This window comes from Fukomys damarensis, unplaced genomic scaffold (assembly GCF_012274545.1).
Source record: "Fukomys damarensis isolate Sample0158 unplaced genomic scaffold, DMR_v1.0_HiC HiC_scaffold_32, whole genome shotgun sequence".
NCBI classification, from domain to species: domain Eukaryota; kingdom Metazoa; phylum Chordata; class Mammalia; order Rodentia; family Bathyergidae; genus Fukomys; species Fukomys damarensis.
In genome coordinates, this window is record NW_022900944.1 from 8095306 (window position 1) to 8101305 (window position 6000).

Below are 6000 nucleotides of genomic sequence, written 5' to 3' on the forward strand. Positions count from 1 at the left end.
AGGAAAAGCGAGTGTGTCAGGGATGGAGGCATCAGGCTCTTCCTCCTCTGCTGATGGCCACGGGTTCACGTCCGTCTAGAGAGAGCTCACTGATGGAGAGTTTACCACTTCTGCTCAGGCCATTGGAAAGTAAGCTATTCTGTGTGCCTCTGCTGAGTGTGTGGGATTAACACAGTTCTGGTTCGTGCTTTCCATTTAAACTTAGGGCTGTTCGAGACTATAGTTAAAGGGAGAAGCACACAAATTATTTCAAGAAAGGAAAAAAAAACATTATAGAGGGCAAAACTATACAAAAATTATATCTAGATGATCTCTAAAAAAGAATTACACTTAGCACAAAATCCTGGACTGTAATTTTGGGAAGCAAGAGAGTGATGTTTATTTCTAGCTTCTATGAGATCTGTCTCAATTTATTCTTTCCCTTATTAAAAAAAATCAGATCTTGGGCTGGGGATTTAGCTCAGTGGCACCATGCCAAGGTCCTAAGTGCCAAGGTCCTGAGTTTGATACCTAGTACCTCCTTTCCCCCAAACAATCAGATCTAAAAGATTTTAAATATTTCAGATGATAAGTAGTATTTCATTTGTAATATTTGCACTAAAAAATATGTTTTAGATTCAGCTGTGGATTAGTTATTTATATAAGGCTGGACTTTGCCCAGGATTTGCCCTGGATTCCTAGATGTTGAATCATGAACAGTGGCTCCTTTAGGATGAAACTATAAAATGTATAGAATTATCTTAAGTAAACAGTCATCTTTTTATCTAAAAAGACCATATTACAATCATCAAGCAATACAGCCAGTGTAATTTCATTCATGATGCAGTCTTGTGATTTCTTAACGTTGCACATTATAGAGTTACATGGTGAAACTCACACACACACACACACACACACACACACACACACACACACACATAAATGAACTCGTAAAAGTTGTTCAAATGATTGTAGCATACAGCCAGTTTTGAGAACCACTGATCAACCCAGCAGGTGACAAGAAACTGGAAACCCAAAGAAGTGAGAGGAAACACTTCATCAGTGATCAGGGCTGGGTCTAGAAATCAAGTCTCCTGACTCCTAGGTCAATGTTTCCGATCAGACTGTCCTAGGGCTTCATAGCATGATGGTGGCCTGAGATTTCTGAAGGTCTCAGGGTATAATACGGAAGATAAGCACTTTTTTTTTTTTGTGGTACAGGAGATTGAACTCAGGACCTTGAGCTTGTGAGGCAGGTGGCAGAACCACCGAGCCAAATCCCCAGCCCCAAGCACATTAATCTTTAAAAAACTGACTTCATATAGGATGAAGTCCATAGGTTCTTAACATTTAGAGTTTTAACTTCTCTAGGGACATAGATAATATAAATATTTGGAAAAATGCAAACAGTTGTTTAAAATTGATGCTTTTTAATCTGCTGAGGCTCAACAAGCAGGGACTATGTTGGTGGCTGTGCTTGCTGAAGGCTGGAGGACAACAGGAGGGGTCCTCATCATTTACTTTACACCAAGGCTGGCAGCCTGAGCTTGTGTGGGCACAAGCAGCTCAGATGTGCCAGGACGAGAGGGTGACACACCACAGATGGAGAGGTATGGAGAGAGTGAGTGGAAAATAATTGCAAGGGGAAAATACATTTAGTGTTAAACTGCAGAAAATGGACCTGTTGCATCGGCCAGACTGCACCTTCTATTTTGTAAGACAGCAGCGATTTTCTAGCAGGACTAAACCCATCCAGGTGAAGACAGGGAAAGGGTTAAAATGGCCTGAACCACGATGCACCAGCAGCAACCTCTGCATCAAGCAGCAGAAGAGCAAAATAGCAGGGGAAGTACAAGAAGTCTGGTAGGGCAAGAGGGCTTCGGCAAAACAAAGGCTCAAGCTGATATTGGCACATGGCTGTGCTAGGTAGTTTGACACTTCTACTTAAAAAAAAAAAAACACAACTTTTAAAAAGGTATTACCTTAGCTCCCTAAAGCCTTTATCTCTTTAAAAAAGGTTACTAATCTTAAAGTTTCAGCAATGTAGTCTCTGTGTACAAAACATTTTGCAAAAAGGTATTAGCCAAACATGTCCCCAATAAAAGATCAACTGAATTCACCATAAAATACTAACATCATGGAATTGAATGACTATTTGACATATGGTGGCTAACACAGGATCATTTTTAAGTTTTCTTCTTTGTTAACAGCTATATTGTGTGGCTTTTTTCTTTCCCTCCCTCTCTCCCTTCCTCTCTCTCTTTTTTGGGACAGGGTCTCACTGTGTAGTCCAGGCTGGCCTTGAATTTACTACGATCCTTCTGCCTCAGCCTCCTGAGTATTAGGATTATAGATGTGTGCATGATGCCCAGATGGGGCTCTGTTCTTGACTGGTCACCTTTAAAACTGGTCACCTTTTCAAGACTTGTCATGTAGAGGTACAAGATCCCAATAATGAATGTAACTGTACTGTATCCCTAAAATGTACCAATAAACTCAATTAAAGCTGAAAAAAAAAACTGGTCACCTTTAATGAGTCCTTTTCCTAGTGTCACCAGTAGTATATAGGAAATACACAGCTGAAGAATAACAGGCTGATAGGTGGCACTTTTCTATATGCATGGGTGAATGTATTCACTTATTTAAAAATGGGAAATGTAAAAATAAAACTACTGTGAATTTCAACTTTAACAAAATCAAAAATAATGTTTCATCACTAGTCTGTATGCAGAACAGAAGTGAAGTTTCCTACCTATGCAACATGGAGCCATTATATGACTTCTCTCATTTTTTTCTCTTTCCTATTATTCTAGAGTCTTGTAATTTTTTTTTTTTTTTTTACTGGGGATTGGACTCAGGACCTTATGTTTGTGAGGCAGGCAGCAGAACCACTGAGCTAAACCCCCATCCCTAGAGTCTTTAATTTAAGGATCTCTATTCAAAGAAGCTATAAAACAACACGTAACACATAATTCAATATAACTAAAAATCAATAAAACCAACTATTCCCATATTTTTGTTCGAAATGTTGTAAAAATCTAAGGCAGTCTCATGTTTTGATAGCGGGTACTCAACTAGAATGATGAGGTAAGGTCTAAATTAAGAACTGCGTGGCACAGACAATGGCTACCTCCACTCCCTGCTTGGAAAGCCAGCTTTGAGTGCATTCACTGATCTTTCCCAATGGTTCATTGGGGAATATGTTTTATTTTCAACAGTAATTCTATAGCAGTGAAACAGAGATGCTACAGGAAAATTACTCAAAAGCAAAAAAGGAAAGACTTCAACTTGGATTTTCATCCTAAGTCACCACCATATAATTGCTTTTTCACACCTAGACCAGAATTCCTTGGATACAGTGATTTTGGTTTTAGTCATGTGTCTTGTCACAAAGAGCTCTGGACATAATAATGACACATTTCTCTATTAAAAATTAATCCAACCTGGTCAGCTGACATCACAGTAGGTCAAAAATAACAAAGATAAAAGCTGTATTCCTGTTTCTCCTGAGGAGTTCCGGTACAGGTACTGCAGCCACAAGGACATAAAAGAAACTCATTCAGGAAGCAGGCACGCATTTCAGAGCAGTGCCAACATGGCAACTGGGGCACAGCTACTCTCTGTTTAGCTGGCGGGTTCTGTATACCGTATAAAAGTAGACTGGCTATTGAAGTGGTTTACTTTGAAGAAATCTGCACAGAATGACGAGGAGATGCTGTCCACAGTCCATCCCCTCCTGTGTTATTCAGAGCCATTGCTGTTAGCCCGATGTCATAACCTCCTCCCTTCTTGGTGCTGCCAGAGGTTCTGGTAGATCCCAGGCACAGAAAGATGTGGGCCCTACTGAGCTAGCTCTTTACTTTTACAAACATTTTTTTGTGTGTTCCAAAATTCAACATGTAGCGGTATTCCTTTTCAATTGTTCAAGGAGTTCTGAAAACTCACCAGCTTTAGAAGGAACTTTAGCAGTCATCTTTATTACAAATTTAATACTTATATTTCACATATATGCTTTGCGCCTATCTGCAGTTACTACACGTTCTCAATAGTTCTACTTAAATCACTGATACATGTGAGGGCCAGGTCCAGGTTGAGGACTTTATCTAATGGGAATAGCTCCAATCGAGCTGACTTTGATCCATGTACCTGCACACTGCAGTTGCTTAATCAGTTACTAATTCACTCCCCTATCTGTCTTCTATCATTGGCACATGTCCAACAAAGCTATCAGAAAGCTCTGTCAGAAACCAACTGGAGTCTTTTCAAATGCAGCCCTTCCCCATTCAGACTCCAGCAACCCCACTGAAGACAGAAAGAGGTTGGTGTGATGGGGTGAGTCCTCAGTAATTCTCTCAGCAGCCTAGTCATTAAGGATACCTCCTCTGTGTTCAGAGCCATCCACAGGCACTGGGTAGAACCAGGCTCCAGTTTTAAAGCAAACATGCTGACTTTTCCTGAAACCGTGCTTGGAGATACTTATGGAAGATAATAATCATTAACACTCACATACTGGGTGCTCACACTCGGTTAAGCATATTTTAGCACATTTAATCCTTACAAGTTTACTAAGTAGGAACTACTACATCAATTATTTATTATTATCTGCTGTTGTTTTATCTAAAGATGAGAAGATTAAAGCCAAAGGGGAGAAGTTCATTAACCTGCCCTGTAGAACTTTGGTTAAGCAGCAAAGTCAGGATTTGAATGCTGGTGCCTGGCTCTAAACCATCTGGTCTGCTGCCTGTCGTCATACCTAAGTGGCACTGCTTAGAAAGACGTGTCAGCTAGAAGTGAGAACACCGTAGCTGGGAATCCTCATTTTGCCTATTCTGGGTTCAGCTTTTTATCTGTATAATATTAAGGTCCTTTGGAAGACCTTTCAAGATTCTTGCCTCTTCATGATTCTTTTAGAGAATTTTCCAAGTTACTATCTAGAAGCAGTAAGTGATGAGTACAATATATAAACTATTCTATGACCCCCAAAAATGCCTTTTTAAAATAAATTTCAGCTGGACAAAAATTGAATAGAGCAGCTGAATGTTTAAACCCTAGTACTTCTACAACTGGTTAACCTCTAAATCAAAATGAATGGGATGCTTGGGAATGCTCTAATTATGCAACTCTGAAGAGTTTTAATAAAAGAATAGGATGTATGATTCGTATATTCATTTAACTTTAGAGCACGAAAACCCTAATAATAATGATGATGCTATATAGCCAGATCAAATAATGGGTCCTAAAACATAGCTCTGTACGTGCGTGTGTGTGCATGTGCACGCATGTGTTTGAGGTAAAGCATGGCTGGTTAGTTATCTGCCAACAGCAGGATTAGACACATTCTATATGTGCTTTTCACTGGTTCCCTTCACTCTGCAGCCAATGGTACCTATCTATCAGCTTTACTCCTCTTCTGTTGCCTTGCTGCTAAGCCCCAGGAAATGGAGAACATTACTTCCTACAGGAAAACACTGCAGGGACACGGGCCAGTAGCAATCACCAGGTCCTGTCTACCAAGAAACCACAATTCCATATCCATGAATCCGGGCCACGGTGTAGGGACAGGGAATGAGCCAGTAAACCCAAAAGACCGGTCACACCACACAGTGGCTTTAAGGCTGGTGATGAAAGCCTACAGATGGGAACTGGCTCATATGTCTTGCTAATTATTACTTTCACACATAGACACATTTTGTATTGGATTCACACACAATTTAAAATAGTGTACAGTTTATTCTTCCCTGGAAAGCCACCATTGTGTTTGTTTTTTGCTGAAGCTATAAAAAATGATGATGCTTTAGCAATCAAGCTTATTGTTCTTAAACTGAGCATGGTGGTATATACCTGTAATCCCCCTTGGGAGCTGAGCCAGCCTAGAATACACAGCAAGACTCTGTCTCAAAAAAAAAAAATAAAAAAAATTAGGGCTGGGAATTTAGCTCAGTGGTTCCGCCTTCTGCTTCACAAGTGCAAGGTCCTGAGTTTGATCCCCAGTACAAAAAAAAAAAAAAAAAAAAAAAAAAA

At 39.9% G+C, this 6000-nt stretch overlaps 1 protein-coding gene across 5 annotated transcripts in view; it reads right to left on the reverse strand.

Annotated features, from left to right (window-relative positions):
* Fam13a (family with sequence similarity 13 member A) overlaps positions 1-6000 on the reverse strand; it is a 312174-nt gene that overhangs the window by 20493 nt on the left and 285681 nt on the right. The window lies entirely within an intron of this gene.